Source organism: Panthera leo, chromosome E2 (assembly GCF_018350215.1).
Source record: "Panthera leo isolate Ple1 chromosome E2, P.leo_Ple1_pat1.1, whole genome shotgun sequence".
In the NCBI taxonomy this organism is placed as follows: Eukaryota; Metazoa; Chordata; class Mammalia; order Carnivora; family Felidae; genus Panthera; species Panthera leo.
This window is the reverse complement of record NC_056693.1, coordinates 50,593,176-50,615,793: the sequence shown is the minus strand read 5'-3', so window position 1 is coordinate 50,615,793 and position 22,618 is coordinate 50,593,176. Positions and strand designations below refer to the sequence as shown.

Below are 22,618 nucleotides of genomic sequence, written 5' to 3'. Positions count from 1 at the left end.
TGATGAAGCATCTCTGTATTTTTCTACTGACACTAATATTTCAGGAGCTAATATTTTGCCTCTGATTTAAGATTCTGATTATTGGCAATGAAGATAATCCATGAGACCTGCTTCTTATAGAGAGAACTGTTCCTAGAAGATGTATTACTTTATTATTTGGACATTATTTATTGCATATTTCAAACTTTAAATTGTTTGGAGACAAGAATTACTTTTTAAAATATTCTTTAGGTTCAAATTCCCCCACCTTGTCCTGCAAACAAGCATGAGTAAATCACTCCACAGCAGCATAGCAAAGAGAAAATAAAGGTCATAAGGGACCTTATAATGTATTACAGTTATTTGCTGGGACACTTCTAAAATCTGCCGCATTTAAGATGCAGTCATACATGTGAGGATAGTTTTAAAATGAGCAGCTCTCTTACCAACATAATTTGCAGAAATTGGAGGGCCAAGTTTGTTCAGGAACAATAATGCAGTCTCTAAATATCACTGCTGAAGGAGAGAAAAGCGTGTGCATCCAAATTCATATTCGCACCTTCCTTTCCCTCCCAAAGCAGCAAACAGCGCCATTGTCCTTACATCTGAGCAAACCATTCATCTAGGAGGTGTTTGTGATACTTAACAATTTCCTCAGAGTCTAATTAGTCATCGGGCAATGCCAATTCAACCTCCGGATGTCTCTAGGAAACTATCCACAGATAGGCTGCAATCCATTTCCTAGTTCATGTTGCAGATTATGGCAAAAGTCTCTGTATTTCATTCCCTGGAGGCACAATTGTCTTCTTACGTGGGAACCTGATCGCCTGATCTAAATATTTCAAACTGCACTAACTGCTCAGTTGCCCAAGGATCAAGAATACTTTTATCAAGATCTGTGCAGACTTTTGAGCTTTGCCCACTATTTGTCTTACTCGCAGTCTCCCCCTTTCCTGTGTTCAACAGGCACATTGGGCTTCTCTCAGTTACATGACTAGGCCTTGCTCCTTCCTGCTACAGGGCCTTTGCACACGCTGATCCTCAACCTGAAATGCCCTTGTCACTCAAAATACCTTTCACACACCCATATCTGTACAGATGTCAGTTCTTCAGAGAAGTGACTCAGTTCCCTAAAGCAGATGAGATGATCTGTTTATACACCCTTTATAAAACCAATATACATTTTTTTATTCTATGTTTAATAATGTATTGAACACATGGACATTTAGCTCAACACTTTATTCTGAACACTAAATATAGTGAAACAAATGTTTCTCGATAAATGAACAGATGTTGATAAAGCACCTACTTTGTTCCCAGCCAGTGATCTGGCTCCTGTAGAAATAACAGCAAACTCCACAGAGACAGATTATTATCAATAGATAATGAGTAAACGTCGAGAAATGTGTAGGAATACTAGGTGATTCTATGGATAGAAAGAAAACATAATACAACAGAGGAAGGCATAGAGTGACAGGGGAATGTGATATAGTTTTTTTTTTTAAGGTTTATTTATTTTTGAAGGAAAGAGAGACAGATCGTGAGCAGGGGAGGGGCAGAGAGAGAGGGAGACACAGAATCTGAAACGGGCTCCAGCCTCTGAGCTGTCAGTGCAGAGCCTGATGCGGGGCTCGAACTCACAAACCGCGAGATCATGACCTGAGCTGAAGTCGGTAGCTTAACTGACTGAGCTACCCAAGTGCCCCAAGGGATGTGCTATAGTTTTATGTCCCCTAGTCAGGGACAGTCTCTTTGAGGAATAGACATTGAGAAGGGAGTTACATTAACTGAGTTGCAAAGACATTCTGCTTTCTGGCTGCATCACATAGGGTCTTTGAGGCATGTTGCTTTAGAACTTTGAATTTTATTCTGAGTGAGATGAGAAGTCATTGGAGAGTTATGAGCAGGGTGTGATGTGGTCTGACTCAGTAAATAAAGTGCCGTATCCTGAATAAATAATAAAGGCTCACTCTGGTCGTTCTGTGGAGTACAGAAAAGATAGAAGCACATAGATTAGTTACCAGCTCACAACAAACATGCTGGAGAGAGAGGTTTGGATTCTGGATACGTTTTAAAGGTAAGGTTTTCAGGATTTGCTGGAGGAGTAGATAGGATTGGTAAAAGAGAGGGGAATCAAGATGACCCCAGGATTTTAGTCTGAACACCTCGAGGAGAGCTGCCATTTCCTGAGAGAGGAGAGCTGGCCAGGGGGAGGGGTATAGGTTTGGGGTAGATGGGTTTGGAGGGGGAATCAAAAATAAGTCTTTGTTTTAAGAGAACCCAGTTTTCTTTATGGGCGAGAGGAGCTCAATATAGCAAATATCTAACAGCATTAGCAACTCATGAACCAGAAGTCAGGCTCAAGGGATTTTGCATTGAAATATTGACATTATGCTCTGAAGAAATTATAAAATATTTATATAGTGGTAATTAATTTTTAAGTCTTTTTTTTTTCTTTTGGAATTAGCTTATAAGGCCAATACAGGGCCTGATAGGAATTCTTCTAGGTGGTTTAAAGCCTCTAGTTTTAAGTGACTATGCCAAATACAATGTTTAATTTACTAACTCTTGACTATGTTGATGTATTGTAACTCAATGATGTTTTGTTGAGGGATTCACCACCACACTATACCTTACTAAATCATTACAATAATTCTATCGTAGTACTGATAATCTATGAGGGAAGAGATAAAGAGTTTACATCCAAATAGGTTGAATTTGAAATACTTGAAGACCTCTTAATTGATACTTCCAAGTGTTACCCTCTTAATGTAGGAGCAAGCAAAGGGCTTTGCCTGTTTCAGTCTAGTATGTAAATTTTTAAAAATCGCTTAAGTATTTATAAGCATAGGCATGCCCTCATATATCTTGGGGGTTCAAATTCATAATACTGTTGTAATTGGGAAAAACTCAGGCTGAGAAATAAATTTAAATTTATCCACAGTTGATATTGCAACTGCTACCTTGCAGAAGTTAAAAACATACTTACAAAAAGAAAAAAAAAAGACCCTTCATCAACTCAAGAGGTTGATTTTTCCCAAACAGATACACCAAGGATGAGCTCACACTTCAGAATAACAAGACATAAAAAGGAAAAAATCATATTAGCAAGAGTTGTCAGGAAAAAATATATGTAATCAGAACCCAAGAACTAAAGATTGTGGAATTAATGCAAACCAAGTATTGACAAATATCTAAGAGTGGATCAAAACACAAGAAATGAAGTGCACAAAACCTAAGACGAAGATAAAATCTTAACAGAAGCTGAGGGCACAAAGGTATTTCCTTATCTCTAGAGGAACAAGGATAATAATTTACAGTGGACTTTGTGTCAGTAACCATACAAGCAGGAAGAGAACAGAGTGAAATTTTTAAGTGTTGAAAGAAAAACAAAACACACCAACTTAGAATTCTATATCCAGCAAAATCACCCTTCAAGAGTGAAAGAGAAATAGACTTCCTTTAGACAAACTAAAACAGGGAATACATTGCCAGCAATCATGCCCTGTGAGAAATGCTAAAAGAAATTTTTCAGAAAGAAGAAACTCAGATCTACAAAAAGAAAGAGAAAGCACTGGAAAAATAATGAAGTAAAACAAAAGCTCATCATCTTAATTGATCTAATAGATCAGTATGGACGATGACATGAATGCCAGCAGTGTTACAGGGGATGGGAGGGGGACTGGCTCATAATCTTTTTTAAGGTGTCTGAAACAGTATAGTATTATTTGAAAATATAGTTAAGTTAGTTATAAAAGCATATTATGATCTCTAGGGCAACCACTAAAAAGATTTTTAAAAGATAAAGCACATTTGGAAAAAAATGAACTTCTTAGAAATGAAATTTCCAAATTTTTAAATTTCTAAAAAACAATTGTGTTTTGAGAGAGAGAGAGGGCTCAAGTGAGTGAGGGAGAGAGAGAAAGAGAGAGAGAGAAGCGGGGCTCACCTAAAGCGGGGCTCAAGTTTACCCAATGCAGGACTTGAATTAACGAACCGTGTGATTATGACCTGAGCCAAAGTCAGATGCTTAACTGACTGAGCCACCAGTCACTCAAAAGAAAATTCTTAAATTTGAGTATAGTAGGGGCGCCTGGGTGGCTCAGTCGGTTGATCGTCCGACTTCAGCTCAGGTCACGATCTCGTGGTCCGTGAGTTCGGGCCCCACGTCAGGCTCTGGGCTAATGGCTCAGAGTCTGGAGCCTGCTTCCGATTCTGTGTCTCCCTCTCTCTCTGCCCCTCCCCCGTTCATGCTATGTCTCTCTCTGTCTCAAAAATAAATAAAACGTTAAAAAAAAATTTTTTTTTTAAATAAAAAAAAATTTGAGTATAGTTGACAATGGTACATTAGTTTCAGGTGTACAATAGTGATTCAACCACTCTCTATATTATGCTCTGTTCACCACAAATGTAACTACCTTCTGTCACCATACATCGCTGTTACAGTGTCATTGACTATATTCCCTATGCTGTACCTTTTATTCCCGTGATTCATTCATTCCATAATGGGAAGCCCCGTATCTTTCACTCCTTTTCACCCAGTGTGCCCTTTCCTTCTCCCCCCCTAGTTTGTTTTCTGTATTTATATGTCAGATACTGGGTTTTTTGTTTGTTTATTCATTTGTCTTGTGTTTTAGATTCCATGTGTAAGTGAAACCATATGGTATTTGTCTTTTTCTGTCTGACTTATTTCACTTAGTGTAATAGACTTTAGGTCCATCCACCTTGTCACAAATGGCAAGGTCTCATTCTTGTTTATGGCTGAATAATAGTCCATTGTGTGTGTGTTTATCACATCTTTTTTTTTAGTGTGTATTTATTTTTGAGAGCACGAGAGAGCAAGCAAGCAGGGGAGGGGAGGGGCACAGAGGATCTGAAGCAGGCTCTGTGCTGACAGCAGAGAGCTGGACATCGGGCTCAAACTCATGAACCGTGAGATCATGACCTGAGTCAAAGTTGGCTGCTTAACCGACTCACATGTTCTTTATCCATTTGTCTATGGATGGATACTTGGATTGCCTCCATACCTTGGCTTTCATAAACAGTGCTGCATTGAACATAGGAAGCATATATCTTTTTGAATTATTGTTTTTGTTTTCTTTGAGTAAATAGCCGGTAGTGGATTTTGAAAACACAGATTGAAAACTATATCACTGGCTTTAAAAATTAAATGGATGAGTTGGAAAAAAAAGATTAGACCAATGAAAACGGAGGTAGTGTTAGGGCTAAAAAGTCTGGAGAAATTATGCAGGTGTAGTCTAGAGATTCAGAGGGTTGGAAAACATGGAAGAAATGTCACACAGGATACAGGCTATAGCAGACTCTAGCCTTTAACCCTTTGAGGAATACCACACAACAGTCGTTTAGGGTGCGATGATATTTAAGGCCACGAGAATGGTACAGGTGGTTCTTGGGGATCTTTCTGTGTGCAAAACAAGACAAAAAGACAAGGCCAGCTTGGCTAAGCAGATCAGGGGAGGCTCGTAATCAGAGCCTGGCACACTTTGTTGATGCCCCAGTTTGGATAGACCGAGGATATAGTCACTGATTTGAAAACTATGGGGTGAAACGTCTGGTAGTAACTGCTCAATCATTTATTAAAAGTGGTGAAGTGCAAAATAGTTGGAAAATACATATATGCCCTTGTTATGGTGAAATTTGGGGAAATAATTAACATCTGTATCCTGAATCCATTATGGTGGACTCAGCTATGTTACATCTGAAGTATCTCAATCCTCCTGTTCTATGATTCCATGAGCAGGAACGTAGGAATATTGAAATGGACTGTTCCTAATATAGATGAGTGCATAACATAGGATCTTATGACGGAATTTTACTGTGTAAGTGTTCACAAAGAGCAGACCAGATTAACAGGGACACATCAATAGGAATATTGATTTTTTTTTGGTAGGTTAATACTCTGTGACCAATATTAAATATTTTAAAGTACTTTTCAAGGACTTGAATTTGTATAGGGCTGTTAGTGCATCAAATACTAGGAAAGAGGGAAATGAAGTAGGTGAAAGTTTAACATTCCAGGCTGTTTGCTCCATTGTGCTGTGGGAGACAAGAGGTAAGATCACCCTTTGTTCACTGTATTTTCGAGACCCTTTTGCCATGAATTATGTTTGCTGATTTGTTATTGTTCACTTCCAGTTATATCTGAATAAAATTGTTCACTGTTAACCATATCTGAATAATTTCAAGAAAATTTTTGTATTCCCCCAAATGATATCAGGAACTTGAAATACATACCCTAGAGCAAACTTTTAATTTAACTCTTTCGTCCTTTCTGTCGTTAGTATTTTATGGCTGACAGCAGAAGAGTTAGCATTACCTGTCTGCTTGATGATTAAGGTGTGCATTCACCTAACTGACACATTAGTTAAGAATTGCTCATTTCAAGCCAATGTTTTTCTCCAGGACATATTTGCAAAGATTTTCCTTTTTAAAAAATTTTAAATTTCTGGGGCGCCTGGGTGGCTCAGTCGGTTGGGTGTCTGACTTCGGTTCAGATCATGATCTTGCATTTCGTGGGTTCGAGCCCCACATCCAGCAACCCAGAGCCTGGAACAGATCCTCTGTCTCCCTCTCTGTCTACCCCTCCCTCCCTCATGCGCTCTCTCTCTCTCTCTCTCTCTCTCCCTCTCTCTCTCAAAATTGAATAAATGCTTAAAAAAATTCTTTTTAATTGTAAAATTTCTGATTGATTTAGTGTAACCTCCATCATCTCACAGAGTCCCAGGAGACATTAATGAAAAAAGATTAAGAAAAATGTTGTGTTTACATTTGTTAATGTATTCAAGTGCGTAGCTATCCGATTTCTAAGACTGTGCTTCAGAAGCTTATAACAGATGACGAATCTAATATATGGGTAAGGAATGTACCCTCATATATAGGTGAGTAATGCACGCGGTGCCTCTGGAATGCATAATCTATGAAAATACCCTTCCTAAAATCAAGTTGAAAAGACCCTGAAATCTACAAATAGCGTGTAACACAGCATGAAGGAAGATGGTGGAAGGTGGGGCATGGTGGATTATTTGGGGGAAGAGATACATTTTCACAACAATGTTTGGTTCTGAAATTGCTTTTGACATTAAAAAATGAAAATATATCACTGTACTTCTAGAGAAAATAGTCTGAATTTGAGACAGACTCATATGTTGTATCTTCTTTCCAATTTGTTTAAATCCATGAACCCATTTAGGCCTTCTCAAATTAATCCCATCATTTTGAATGACCAATTAAATTCACGTTCAAAAGATCCATTCAGGCCTGTGCTTGATTGTAAAGTAGGTAGACTGATTTTTTTTAAAGTCTAGCTTTGACCACCTGGTACAAGTTTTTGTCAATGGGCTGGTCAACGCCAATGCAAAAGATGAGTCAATAAATAAAATCAAGTACTAGAGTATTGTTAACAGATTTGGGTAAATATTTTAGAGGAATTAATGCTATATGTATTTGTGAACATAGATATCATTATTGACCCCAAATTTATGTTAAGTAAATAGGAGACATATTGAAACCTAAGGTTTTCATGTGTACAGTTAAATTAGTCAAACCAACTCATTGCGGCTCCTGAAAACCAGGCCTAAATAAAAGAAGTCCTGCCTCATGATATAAAAATGGTAGGAAACAGGGAGTGGCCTAGCCACATATCTCCAGTTTCACCATGTCCTCTGCCTTCTTACCCACAGATTTATATTTAAATAGGTGGAGGTATTTGTGGCAAAGAGTTGCTGAAATGCAGGAGTCTGCAAAACCCCGAGTGGGTCACAAACTTTGTTGTTTTTTTAACCTGTTCCCTAAGCTTGTCAACCCTAAAGAACAATTTGTAAAGCTTTCAATGGCGTGGTAAGATAAAACTAACAGCCCTGTCATGAATTGGAAATCAATAAAGCATTAAAAATGCAAATACATTCTTGTTAATATGATATAATTGTGAAGAACTTTTAGGCATTCAATTACCATTTAACACAAAAGCCTGTAACGATTTAATTAGGAATCCTTCACCTAATTGAGGTCAAGATTGTTAGCAGTGGATGTCTAATTAGCTTGCTTCTAGCAGCTATCATTTTTTCAAAACTCCCTGGATAGAATCCTTCCTTACAAGATATCTACTCCCCCCACTCCACAACATGTGCACACACACACACACACACACAGTGTGTAAAAGCTATTCAAATCCAAATAAAGTCTGGACCTGAGTAGTAATACTGTAGCACCATCACATTTCTGGTTTTGACAGTATGTTATGTGTATATGTCATCATGGCCAGAAGCTGGGTAACAGGTACTCAGGAACTCTCTGTAACTACATTGGCAACATGTGCGTGTTACCCGATTTCAAAATAGTTAAAGTTTCATCCCTATCTTTCAGAATTACAAGAGCATTTGAATGGTCTACTTTCTCTTCAGAGGTTTTAGTGATTTATTTTGAGACAATAATTGGTTCCGTGAAATAAGGCCAAACTAATATGGCGTTTGATATGATTCAAGTAAATACAAGTTTGGTCAATCCAAAATTAGGACCTCAGGTCACACAGTAGCCCTTCTAAAAGTTGTTGGAGAAGATTTCCCTGACTTTACACATCCCTCGTTTGCTTTTGGCCAGATTATGGGCTTTTGTCATCCAGGTATAAACCTCACCTGGAAATAAAATCCAAAATAAAGTCATCAAATTAATCTCCTATGCCTAAAGGACTAAATAGCCCATTTTATGTTCTTAAAGATTAAGTCTTCATAATTATTTTAATAGAAAATATATAAAAAGAAACAGTATTTTAAAATGAGCAAACAAGTACCAGGAGGGATTTACCGTTATTGAGTCTCCGGTAGCAGCAGTGACCAAATTCTGTCCCCTGAAGCTGTAATGTTGTTAGGGAGCTCAGGAAAAAAAAAGAAGGTAGTAGCCGAATAAGTTATATAATTATTTGTGTATAAGATAATGTCTCTATGTGTATAGATGAGAATTTTTTTTTAACTTTATTTTTGAGAGAGAGACACAGAATATGAGCAGGTGTGTGTGTGTGTGGGGGGGGGTACAGAGAGAGAGGGAAACAGAATCCAAAGCAGGCTCCAGGCTCTGAGCTGTCAGCACAGAGCTAGACGTGGGGCTCGAACTCACAAACCATGAGGTCATGACCTGAGCCAAAGTCAGATGCTCAACCGACCGAGCCACCCTGGCACCTTGAGAATTTGTTTCTTTACACTCAGCACATACTGAGCAAACTTTGGCTTTGGAATTATTTTTAAAATTTCCAGTTAACTTTTAAAAATCAGCATTCTACTGAACACCTGTTGGGAATGACTAGAAGAGAGGGTCCAAGTATGCTTGCTAGTTAAGTCTAGCATCAACAGCCCAGATGAGAAATGTAGACCCCTCGTGACTTGGGTTGGTCATTTTAAAAACCGGGAATCAGTGACTCCCTTTCATGACTTCAGGGTTTTTACACTTTTTTTCTTTCTTTTTTTTTTTTTTTTTTAACGTTTATTCACTTTTTGAGAGACAGAGAGTGAGCAGGGCAGGGGTAGAGAGAGAGGGAGACACAGAATCGGAAGCAGGCTCCAGGCTCCGAGCTGTCAGCACAGAGCCCAATTCAGGGCCCGAACTCACGAACCGTGAGATCATGACCTGAGCCAAAGTCGGAGGCTTAACCGACTGAGCCCCCCAGGTGCCCCAGGGTTTTTACATTTTTATTAGGGTTACCTCATTCACCTTTTTTTTTAAAAATCCACCTTTAAAATTGCATTATAAAAAACCACCGATGAAACATTTATTTTTATCTTGGTTATAAGTCACAAAGTTCCAGACTGGCATGACTGGAAGAACGATTCCGTGTCCAACATAGATTTTCACCTGTGTGGTCAGCACTCCCGATCCGCGCCAGGACCTTTCAGTTCTTTGAACATGCCAAGTGTTCCATGCCTCAGGGCTTGATCGCAGGCTGCTCCCTCCACTTAGACTTCTTGCCTCTAATCTATACAGTACTGCCTTTTTTTTTTTTTTATCATCCATTCATTCATAATTTAAATGTCACTTCAAATGACATTTGGAGATCTAAGTCACTCTGATACTATTGACTTTAAATAGGGAGGTTCTCTGGATAGTCTGTGGGGATTTTCACACTGGAGAAGAGAATCTGTGTGAAATCTTGCAAGCCTGGGGGTGCAGCCTGTGTCCAGTGAACATCCCACGCACATCCCTGCAGCCGTGGGAATAGATCACTGAGCCATCCCAGAGAAATGAGTCATGGCGGAGGGTGCATTTTGTCAGAGGGTTCTTATGTCCTCCGTGGTCCTGTATGTGGAGGTGTAAGGCTCAGCCTGGGGAAATGATCGGCAGAATAGTGTTAAAAGCTGTAGTGTTGGGGTATTCACATCTAGATCATTCCCTGTACAGTCTGTTATGTTAGAAGTGTGTGTCCTTCATTTTCATATTTTACCCATTTTACATTCCCAACTACCAGCTCCTGCTTGAATGTATCGCAAGCTTTACTGATAGGTGTTTGACTTACCCCATGCCTATTATGGTAACCACCTTCTTCTCATATATGCCCCTTTTCTCTTGAAGACTCCAGTTAATGGCACTGCTTTCATACTTGTAAGGCCACATAGTTGGAACAGATGGTGTGAGAGAGGGAGAATGTTAAGATTTTGCTAAAGAAACAGGGTGCCTGGGTGGCTCAGTCGGTTAAGCGTCCGCCTCTTGATTTCCGCCCAGGTCACGGTCACACGGTTCATGAGTTCAAGCCCCACATCAGGCACTGTGCTGACAGTGCAGAGGCTGCTTGAGATTCTCTCTTTCCCTGTGTCTCTGCCCCTTCCCTGCTCTTGCTCTCTCAAAATAAATCTTTAAAGAACAAGATTTTGCTAAAGAAATAAAAAGAAAATATCCTTGTGAATGAATTATGTCATTCATTCACCACTTTTTGCTAGCCATCACTGTTGAATGAAGCTATGCTAGGGACTTAGAGCTGCAAATGTGAATGTTTGCTCTGTTGTCCTTCGGTAGAAAACTCTAGGCCCTTGGTAAATCAGGTGATTTATCAACCAGTCCCACCTCTTGGCCTTTCCCCCTGTTTTTCAAAACTCTCAATCAGCAGCAACTACATGGACCATATATTTTTAGACACAAAGATAAAAAAGTTCAGTACTCTGCATTACATATTTTAAAATAACATTTACCTATTGACCTTGCCGTTTTTACGAATATATTTAAAATTGCATCCTCCTTCCCTTCGGCTTCATTTTCAACTTGATTCTAAATGGGTAATTGATAGAAGACGAAGGGTTGAGTAACAATAAAGAAACGAGGCATTAGTCAAAATACAGAGGTATAGAAATATACTTATTAAAATGAGAAAAAAATGGAGCTCCATACAAACAACCCTTAAAATTACCTGATTGAGTTATTGAAAGGCTTGTTCACAGTCATAAAAATAGCATTGTCGTACAATGCCGATGTTACGGTAAGAAAAGAAGCAAATATCTTCCCAGCACTTTAGAGAGTACCCCTTCTAAGTCAGCTGCTTTTACTCAGCAGTTATGTGGTAAGCACTTTCCTTAGGGATTTTTCTGTTTCTTCCCATAGAGAGGGTAGGTCTCTTAGGTAACATGTGAACTAGAATCAGAAAAAGGGAAGTAAGCGAACTTTTTTGTGCCATAAAAGAAATCATTTAGCTTGAAATTAGAGTCGTTCCGATGAATTTTGGCCTACAACTGTCAACGTACCTGATGTTACCATTCTAGGTGTTTCTGACCACAAAAATCAGGAGCAGCTCTTTGGTTTTGTGAAAATGCAGCGTGCGTTCGAAAACCCTTAGCACAGAATGCCAGGATTAGTTTTAAAAAATCATCCATCCTGAGTAAATTGACATTTTAGCGGATATTTATTTCTTTGCTTTAGAAAATTATACCAAATACGTGTTTATTTTTTTTAAAGTTTATTTATTTATTTTGAGAGAGAGAGGACATGAGTGGGGGAGGGACAGAGAGAGAGGAGAGAGGAATTCCTCTCAGGGCTGGATCTCAGGAACTGTGAGATCATGACCTGAGCCGAAATCAGGAGTCAGACATTTCACCAACTGAGCCACCCAGGTGCCCCCAAATATGTTTTTAAAGAGACGAATTGGTGATTTTTTTTTTCCCCACTGAATTCATATGCCTTGTTGAAATACCTTCTGATATAGCTACCTGGTCTCCTTCATTTAAAAATCTAAGTAGAAACATATTACAGTTATTTCATGTTTTGAACCTACCTTAAAAGTCACAAAATAACCACAAGTAAGATAATTGTCCGAGGCAGTAGATTTCCCCTTTATATTTTAATTTACGTGCAACGGTTGCTGATTTGATTTTTACCTGCTCCAGCAGCCACTTTGGAGTGACGATGTGGTTTGTTCTTTAATCTACCCATTTTTCCTAATTCTTTTAAAAGAAGGGTGAAAAATGATAGTATGATTCAGCTGTGCAACAGTTGTAACAAACAACGGGATCGTCCTTTTTTTAGAAACTCTCAGCGCCATATACCCCTATCCTGCTTACGTTTTAGGAAGATGGAGGGTGTTTGGCATTCTCTTTGTATCTCTTAATCAAAGACCCGTTCAAGTGGGTAGTGAGGCTAAAAAGGACATAGTTCTCACGGGAGAGGCAGGAAGGAAAACAGCCTCTCCCTAGACACCTGGGGAAGGCAGTTATTACCTTCCCCAGGTAGACAGGCCAGACCTTGGACATGTTTCTTTGTATCTTAGTCTCTAAGAGATGTTTCTCCTGAAGGCTGTATGGCAAACATAAAGGGTGCAGAGACTTCCTGTTTACGGCCACCCTTCTTTTCAAAGGCACAGGGCCCCTTCTCCTTCAGAGCTCTCTAGGCGTGTCTCCCCCATGTCTGCCGATTTGTAGCACCGTTTGGCGACAGTGTTTGAGGCAGGCAACATGGCAGCCTTGAAGCAACTGCAAATATTTAAAATTAGGTGGGGGGGGGGGGTGCGCCTGGGTGGCTCAGTCAGTTGAGCGTCTGACTTCCGCCCCAGTCATGATCTCGCAGTTGACAAGATCGAGCCCTGCGTCGGGCTCTGTGCTGACAGCTCGGAGCCTGGAGCCTGCTTCTGATTCTGTGTCTCCCTCTCTCTCTCTGCCTCTTCCCCGCTCATGCTCTGTCTGTGTCTCAAAAATAAAGGGAAACATTAAAAAAAAATTTTTTTAATTAGTAGGGAGGTGAGGAGAAGTAAAGGGAGAGAAATGAGTTGAGAGACGCCACCCAAATGGCTAAAGTCTAAGGACTGGATGGAGGTGGGACACTCGAGGACAATCCCTAGTAATAGTCACTAAAGGATATTTTAAGAATGTGGGTGCCCGGTATTGAATTTGAAGTCGTGTTTGTGGTTCCTAAATAGGCCCCAATTCTGTTCCCCTCCCCCAAACCCTAATTCTTCGAGTAAGACCACTAAATACACAATTGTCGTATGTGAGGCTTCGTTGTAATTTAGTGACTGCATAGCAAGAGAGAAATTTTTCCAAGTTGATGCCGTGTGGAATGGAAATTAATGTACCCAGGACGGTGAGATAGTCTAAATATATCAGGCACGATTGGTGAGCCAGGGGTGACCAACGCGGTCGTTGCCACTGCGGAAGTAGGACACATTTGGGGAAGCATTTTGGATACACAGAAAGATTGGGTTTTAGGTTGTAAGCCAGTTTCTCTGGCAGGAGCGCACCAGCTGGCATCTCCCTTACAGAGGAAGTGGTTAACAGAAGAGTGGTTTGCATGATAAAACGGGGCCAGCAGAATCAAGATGAGCCTCTCTGTGGCTCCTGGCAGCCCAGATCACAGCACAGAAGGGAGTTGAATAGAAGCCTGTTCTAGGGAATGGCAGCCAAAAAGCAGTGACTCACTCAGTCATCTGGTGAAACCACTGGTGACTCAGCTGAGTCTACCGTGGAAGAGGGGCAGAGACGAGGGGTGCAGGAGAAGACGGGGTCGGGAGGGAGGGCTGCTTGTTGCCACCCCCCCATCCCCCGCTCCCGTCATTCACAGTGCTTTGCGGGTCACCCCATTCACCTGCACACACTTCCTGTCCTCAGGCTCCCCGCCAGGCCCTTCTAGCATCCTTCCCAGCCCTGCCTCTGCCATCCTTGACGGGACTGGGTTGTGCGGCAGCTCATGCTCCTCTGGGGGGTACAGTGGGCTGCTGCTTTGCCTCCCTTCCATGGGAGATGTCAGGGAGACAGGAATTAGCGAGCCCCTAGGCTCCTGGGCCTGGGGGCTGGTGAAGCTTGCCTGTCCTGCCATCCTCCTGGGATTGCGCTCTGTTGGACCTGCTCACGCTGAGATGTCGTTCTCCTTTGCTCCAGGCGTTGAAAGTCTAGTTTATCACCTGTCACCTGGCCTAAGGAATTGGGTCTTCAGTGCTTGGAGCATGTCTCAGAGGTTCTTCAAATCCCCGGCAGCATCGATAAGGTGCACAGAAGGAGCTGGCTGGGGAAGGCGGTTTCTGTATCCATCCCTGTCTCCACCAGTGCCCTCATCCTGGGCAGCGGTCCTGCTCTCTCAGTTCCAGATTACAGCCACAGAATGGCAGCGAGCCCCTGTTCAAATCTTTGGACAGGTAAAATGTGGAACACTTCGAAAGACGCTGTGTTTCTTGCCATTTTCAGAGTACTTAAACATATTGACGTAAATGTAATCCTGCGTCTTCAGAATACCTGGGCTTTAGCCAACCTGGTTTCATGGTAATAAGCATCTTGTTCCTACTTAATGTCCAGCATGAAGTCTCCAAGCCCCCGTAACTGGAACATTTAATAAGAATCATGGCATTGTAATTATTCTCCCTGGGAATTGGGGTTTTCACCTAGAAATGTAGTTTTACTTTCTGGCATTTTCTTAATTGCAAGATCTCATTTTTGCTCCCAGGCTCCCCGTGGGCTACAGGACTTTCTCTTGTATCTGCTACTCACCTGATACCTGGAGACTTTGGTCCCCTCCTCTTTATGAAGCATTTCTTAGAGACAAGACCAAGTAGTGCCTATGCCTATATTGTGTATTCAAATACCATTCTTTCTAAAATTGGAAAAATAAACAAATGAATGGAATTGATTTCTACTCTTAATAAGAGAATTCTCAGTTTTGCGAGGACAAACTTTTAGATAGACTCAGACTTGGAGAGAAACTTTAGTGGTGTATTCATGTGCAAATTATCCTCTGATACTCAGCTTCATTTACGTTCTGATTAATGAATGCAGACTCGATCACTTGGATCAATTCGGGGGATAAAATGTCAGCAGGGTCTTCAGTTCTTGCTCTCAAGTCAATCATATTTACTGCATGCCTATTTTTTGATTAAATTTATTTTTAGGACAATTTTAACAATAGAGAAAAATTGTGAAAGTAGTACAGAGAATCTCCATATAGCCCATACTCCGTTTCCTCTCTTAGGAACATCGTATGTTAGTATGGTACATTGGTTACATTAACGGACCAAGATCGATGCATTTTTTATTAACCTAAGTTCATATTTTATTCACACTCCCTTAGTTTTTACCTAATGTCCTTTCCTATTCCAGCATCCCATCCAGGTTACGTTTGGTAGTCCTATGTCCTTAGCCTACTCGTGGCTGTGACAGCTTCTCAGACTTCCCTTGCTTTTGGTAATATTGACAGTTGCTAGGGATACCAGTTAAGTATTTTGTAAAATGTCTCTAAATTGGGATGATCTGACGCTTTTCTTATGATTAGACAGGGTTGTGCAGGTTATGTGGGGAGGAAGTCCACAGAGGTAGGATGCCATTTTCATCACAATATTTCAAGGGTACATACTATAAATATGACTTGTTGATATTGATGTTGATTACCGGCAAAGAAAGTGTTTGGCAGATTTCATCGCTGACAGTTCCTCTACTCTCCACTCCCTTCCCATACTCTCTTCTTTGGGAGGAAGTTACCATGCACTAGGCATTCTAGTGGTGGTGCAGAGAAAATACCAGATGAGCCAGGAGGATCATTTAGTACCAGAAACTGAGGACATGTTCAAAAAACAACAGGATGGAATTATGTCAACTGGATATAGGAGTCAACCTGAAAGATTTCCCAAAGGCCAAAACTGAAATAATTTTAGCAAAAAAAAAGATATTATATTGGATAATAGCCCAAAGTATAAAAGAAATACCCACGTGTCGTATTAATATACATAAATAATTGAATAAGTACATATGCAAGAAGAAACTTCTTTACTGAAATAACAAGGAATACATGTGGATAATCCCCCTTCCAGAGGATGGAACATGTCCTCATCACTTCAGGTCCACTAAATGTGGGTTGGTCTCAGTAACTTGCTTTCAAAGAATAGGGAAGAGGGTAAGAATAATAACTTTAGACTAGAGAAACCTGCCAAACCCTGCCTTAGCCACGTGGTGAAGGCCAGTATCATTCATGATGTCATATCGACATCATGTACCCCCCCCCCGATATGAAGTGATAAGGGAAGATAGGACACTTCACCTCTGTGATAATCTTCCCTAAAGCCTGTGACCCCAGGCTAATCTTGAGAAGACATCAGACTGCCCCAGACTGGAGGATACTCTACAGGATGCCCAGAAACCCTCCTCAAGACCATGAAGGCAGAAAAGAAAGAAAGGAAAGAAAGAAAGAAAGAAAGAAAGAAAGAAAGAAAGAAAGAAAGAAAGAGAGAGAAAGAGAGAAAGAGAGAAAGAAGGGAGGAAGGAAGGAAGGAAGGGAGGAAGAGAGGGAGGGAGGGAGGAAGGAAGGGGACCAAGAAGCTGTTGTACATCACAGAAAACTGGGAAGACATGACAAGTCTAATGTGATGAATCCTGTGTTGAATCTTGCAGTGGAAAATGGGCATTAATGGAAAAACTGATGGAATCTGAATAAAGTCATAACTTCAGTTAATAGTAATGTCCCTACATCAGTTTCTTGGTTTTGACAAACGCACTATGGTTATGTAAGATGTTAATGGGGGAAGCGAAGTATCTATATAGTATTGCAATATAAGGAGTTTATATTTTGAAAAAATAGTAGCATTTCTAAATTTAAAATAAATCATCTCTTGAGGAGACGTATTCAGCATATGATAAACAAATGTATGGACTAACTGGAATGACTCCTTGTATCTCTTGTAACGAACAGGGTAAGTCACAGGTAGCTGAAATATTTCTGACCTTCAAATCTAAGGAAACCATAAAAAGATTCAAAATTCTATCATCTTTACATGAACCAGGTAATCAAGCACAATTTCTTTTTATTTAGAGCAGATGGATATTCCATATTTCTTCCCTGAAATTGTTAACTTTGCAAGCAAGGCTGTTCTTGCATTTAATTAAAATTTTAAAAAAAAGGCTTCGAATGTACGATACCCACTGAATATTGGTGGCTCCCCCAGTCACATTGCTTGGAATATGAAAAGAGATATTTTTACCATGGTAGGTGGCTTACTCTGAAGACATCGCAACTGGAAATATGGTCCCAAAAGCTGCAGAATATGGTGCCTTTTGGGGATAACTCATAAAGAGTATGCAGGGATTGTAATGGTCACATAATTCCTAGCCTCCCGCTTGATGCTTTCAGACATAATACCACATATTAACACCAATTAAATTATATTTAGAAATATGTATTATGTCTTGTAGATGCACAGAAGCCACAAGAGAGTATAGTGAACTATAGGAAGGTGTGATATGTATCAAAAGGAGAATGGCAGTTAATTTCTTTGTGTTTTTAGGATCTAAGTAATAGTTCTGATAAGTGGCAGGCAGAGTATGTAATTTTGATCTTACTGGTCCTATGTAGTGGACTTGGTGATGAAATTATGTAAGCCCATGAATTTCTTACATTTTATAAAAACAGTATTTTATTTAGAAAATGAGAATATATTTTTATTTTTTCTTTCTCATGTCCTTATTCCAGGATTTGGAATACCTTTGATCTAGTAGAACATGTGGAGTGTTGAATCAAGAACGCTCTGTAGCAGAGACCAGAGATCGAAACCTTGTACTTGGTTAGTGAACCCAATCCACTAATTATTACAGAAACTACTTGATTTTGAACAGTATGAGTTTTACTTTCTCTGTTGCCACTTAAATATACAGAAGGATGTCGTGATGTACATTCATTTTTTTTCCTTCTTAAATGAACTCCTTTCAGATAAAAGAACAGTGGAGAAGAAAACACTGTTCAGGATAAGTTGAGGATTAAGAAAACAACATTGCTGCGCCCTCTTGCATATAATCAATTTTTCTACTAAAGGGTAAATTTGACATTCTTCCAACTACCACTGAAACTGTCAGAAAACCCTTAAAAATAGCATTTAAAAAAATCAATAGTGCCCCTTCACATCTTTTAAATTGGTCACTTGATTGCCTAGTTCCCTGAAACACTTTGGAATCCACTTGAGTATAGATGGCTTAAGCCAGTCATCATGAAAGCCATTAAAGAGAGACACCAAATTTAGACCACAAGGTAGCGTCAAAACATATTAACATGTGTCCTCAGATGTTGCTTGTAAACACTGCCGTGATTTCTTGAATATACCCCTCTCCTGAGTCAGTATCAATCGTTATAATTGATACATGCATTTTTGGTTTGATTTAAAAATGTAATCCAAATTTGGAAGCCTGGGTTTCTTTTATAGGGTGGTATACGACAATCCAAGGAAACACCAAGTGTGATTTCCAATCAATGGTGGTGTGTAAGTAAATGTAGGATTCTCCTGAGGTTGGGAGCTCTGAGAAGGTCCTGATAGGCACTGCCATCCTTGTCTTTCCCTCCGCACTCCATTCTCCACACGCCCCACATCCTCAAGGCAACAGAAAGGTTGGATGCACAGAGTGGCCATTTGACTGTGTCTGTGTCCGCCCTGCTGTAATGGCAGCCAGATTTATGAATGAGAACTATTGTGTCTGCTTGTGTCCACAGTACAAGGGCTAATGAGTCCAGATGAAAGCAATGATGGAATGAGTTGGCCAAGAAGTGACGGCCAGATGACATGGATTCTTAAAAATAGGATTTGGGGTGGCAGGGTGGCTCAGTTGGTTAAGCGTCTGGCTCTTGATTTCGGCCCAGGTCAGGATCTCACGGTGGGTGAGATTGAGTCATCACAGAGCCTGCTTGGGATTCTTTCTTTCTCCCTCTCTCTCTCTGCCCCTCCCCTGCTCTCTCTCTCTCTCTCTCTCTCTCTCAAAATAAATAAACTTAAGAAAATAGAATTTTAATTTTAGAATTGTTTGATATGCATATCAGTTGATTGTTTACAAAATGCTGAATTACTTTTCAAATCACCTGTGTGCCTGTTCTAAATGTAAGGTGTAACACAAGCAACAGAAGGCAGGTGAAGATGCCCATGAATGCCGCTGGATGCATGACCCTGACCGTGCCTAATGCTAGGGCTGACCTGGCATGTGCAGTTAATGGAGCTAATGTATGTTATAGGCTTGATCTGTGTCTTTGTAAAATTTATACATTAAAGTCCTGACCCGCAGTACTTTAGAACCGGACAGTATTTGGGAATAGGGTCTTTCAAGAGGTAATTACGTTAAAATGAGGTCATTAGGGTGGACCCTGACCCAATGTGGCTGGTGTCCATGTAAGAAGAGGAGATTAGGACACAGGGACATAGGGAAAAGACAGTCATGTAGCTCTTCAAGCCTCAGAAGAAACTCTGCTGGCACCTTGGTCTTAGACTTCCTATTTGTTTGTATGTTTGTTTGTTGAATAAGCCAATTTGAGACTGGTTGTCAGTCGGAAGTCACTGATTGCTAAAATATTAATGCTGTGTACTTCATTTTTTCTTATTGGCCCATGCTGTTGGTTTTCTTCAAGAATATGGTGGTTCCTTGTTGGCCTTTTGTGTCTAACATCATAGAAAATCCAATGGGAAGTTCTGTGTGCTTGTATTTTCCAGAGCTTCATTTTAGGCTGAACCAGTAGAGGGCAGTCTCGGTGCCGAGGCACCCTCTTCCAGAGCGGGAGGGCTCACTGCGGAGGGGCATACCCACCCTAGTGTCCCAGTTCTCTCTTCAGACAGCGTGTGTTAGCACTTAGAGCAAAACTTTGTAGAGCTTGGCCTGGCTGGCTGCCTTTGCGGTGCGTGAAGTTGGAGGAGGTGTATGGGACCCAGAGGATTGCATTTTTAACAGCGCTTTGATTATTCTCTGTTGTTTGAGCTCTGTCTCTTGTTCCTATCTCCCACATACCTGCCGGCTCCCCTTCTGGATATTTCTGGGACGCTGCTTGCAGGGCAGGCTGATTCTCTCTTCTCCTCTGGTCCTCCCTGTGGTTGTGACATCCTCTACTCTTGCACCAAAATTTCTGTCCGTTTTCAGTTTTCTGGGAAAATATTTAAAATCTGTTATCTAGGGATGACTCATTCCATTCTCCCATCTGTTACTAGTATGTCCTAGGACACAAATGTTAAGAGGCATCATTTATTTTATTTTATTTTGTTTTGTTTTGTTTTGTTTTGTTTTGTTTTACTTTATTTTATTTTATTTTATTTTATTTTACTTTATTTTATTTTATTTATTTTAAGAGAGAGAACAAGCAAGCAGGCAATGGGCAGAGAGAGAGGCAAAGAGAGAATCCCAAGCAGGGTCCCTGCTGTCAGTGCAGAGCCCAGTGTGGGACTCAGTCTCACTAACCACGAGATTGTGATCTGAATCGAAATCAGGAGTCAAGCACTTAATGGACTGAACCACCCAGATGCCCAAGAGGCATCTTTTATAGCCACTGCCAAGGAGGAAGGATTAATACTAGAGGGTCCTATCCGAGAGACCCTCTGCCCCCAAAGAGGGGGCTGGCACCGATCAGACACAGAGGAAATCTTTGACCGTGTCAGTCAACTGAGACCTCTTCTGTCTCTGTATCCTGTCCCTACTCTACTTTAAAACCAGAAGAGCCATTGGTAGCCCGGCAAGATAATGGAGAGGGGAGAGAGGAGGACAAGAATATGGTGGGGAAACAAACAATGGTCTCCATTTTCCATCATAGATGTTCAGCCTGTGGGAGGCTGGACCTGAGTGGGGGAGGAGCTCCAACCTTGGACAGAGTTTCAAGGTTTGCTCTCACTAGGACCAGACGTTTTAATTGCTAACATTAGACTGCTTATAATTTGACTTATGAGGGGTTTTTGTTATCTTAGCAGTGACTGGAAAAAATGAGACCCTCTCTGCTGTTCACATAGCACAAATGGGGAGTTAAAACCACAGCGGATTGAAAAGGACGATGACCGATTCTTCACTGACTTTTAAAAGATACGTCAAGAACGTTTTCCTTTTTGGAAATGTTTTAGGATGACAGCTTATGGGCGGATTGGCTCTTAATTTTGCTCCTTAAAACAAACTTGAAGCTGCCTGGGTAGCTCGGTCGGTTGAGTGTCCAATGCTTGATTTCAGCTCAGGTCTCGGTGTCGTGGGATCAAGCCCTCTTTGGGGCTCCATGCTCAGCATGGGGCCTGCTTGGGATTCTCTCTCTCCCTCTCTCTCTGCTCTTCCCCCTCACTCGTGCACACCTTCTCTCTCTCTAAAATAAAAAAGAAGAAAAAGAAACTCTCACATACTTTCACATGGTCTGCAATGTAACGGTTCTCCAAGATAAGTGCGTCATTTTTTTCCTTGTAATGTTTTCTCCATGTGATAATCTGATGGTGCTCATGTGCATGTTCAAACTATCAGGGGACAAAAATACCAATTCATAGCCTAAAAAACAAAAATGAACATAATTTCAATATTACTATCAAGTTGAACATTCTAGGATGATTTTTTGTTGTTTGCACATAGAGGCTGTGTGTGCCCTTGTCTGACAAGTTGATTCTGATTAATTTTCTCTTAGAATGTGGATGAGGGCAGCCGTCCCAGGGTCCTGCTCATGTGCTTCCTGTCTTTTTTTTTTCTTCAAGATTTTATTATTAACGTGCAGTCAAATTATATGGATGAGAAGCAATGCTGCGCTTTGCGCCCACCTCAAAGGTGTGATTTTTTTAAATCAATTTTACGGAGGCATAACTTACATCCCAATAAAATGTACTCATTTTAAATGTATAGTTCAATGAGTTTTGACAAATGCAGACACACATGCAACAATCACCACTTCTGAGGCAGAGTCTTTTTATCATCCCCCAAAATGCACTCGGCCCATCTGCAGTCCGTCCCCTCTAACCCCCAGGAGTAGGCAAAACTTGATTTGCTTTCTGCCACTATAGGTTAGTGCTGCCTCTTCTAGAATATCAAAGAAACTGAATTATACTTTCTGTGTGTCAGGCTTTTTTTTTTTTTTTTTTTTTTTTTTTTTGCCCAGCATGTTTTCAAGATTCATCCGTATTCTGATGTTCATCAGCGATTCATTTCTTTTTGTTGATGAGCGGTGATTACATTCCCCTCCCTAACTTTCTGTGGTTAGCAGTGACCTGCGCTTACAGCACCTGCAAGAATGAGTCCGGGGGTGGGGGTGGATTTTATCCCCAAACATGTCATTTGTATATTGTGCAACCTTGAGCCAGTCCCGCCTAAGCCAGCCTTTTCATGCTCGATGTGGGTGATGATGGCACGTTGCTTTGTAAGCCCAAGAAAGGTCTACGTAAGAGACGCAGGAAGTCAAGGGTTGGTAGTGCCTTTGCCAGCATGAAGAT

General features: G+C 40.6%; 1 long non-coding RNA gene across 2 annotated transcripts in view; it reads left to right on the top strand.

Moving 5' to 3' along the window:
* The window catches only part of LOC122208985, a 38,804-nt gene that overhangs the window by 8,024 nt on the left and 8,162 nt on the right, over positions 1 to 22,618 (top strand). The window contains exon 1 of one of the 2 annotated variants that reach the window (XR_006197388.1): positions 17,908 to 17,995. The exons of the other annotated variant lie outside the window; for it this stretch is intronic. This is a non-coding gene — a long non-coding RNA (uncharacterized LOC122208985). Of the gene's footprint in view, positions 1 to 17,907; positions 17,996 to 22,618 lie in introns of those variants that run through there. 2 annotated transcript variants of the gene reach the window in all.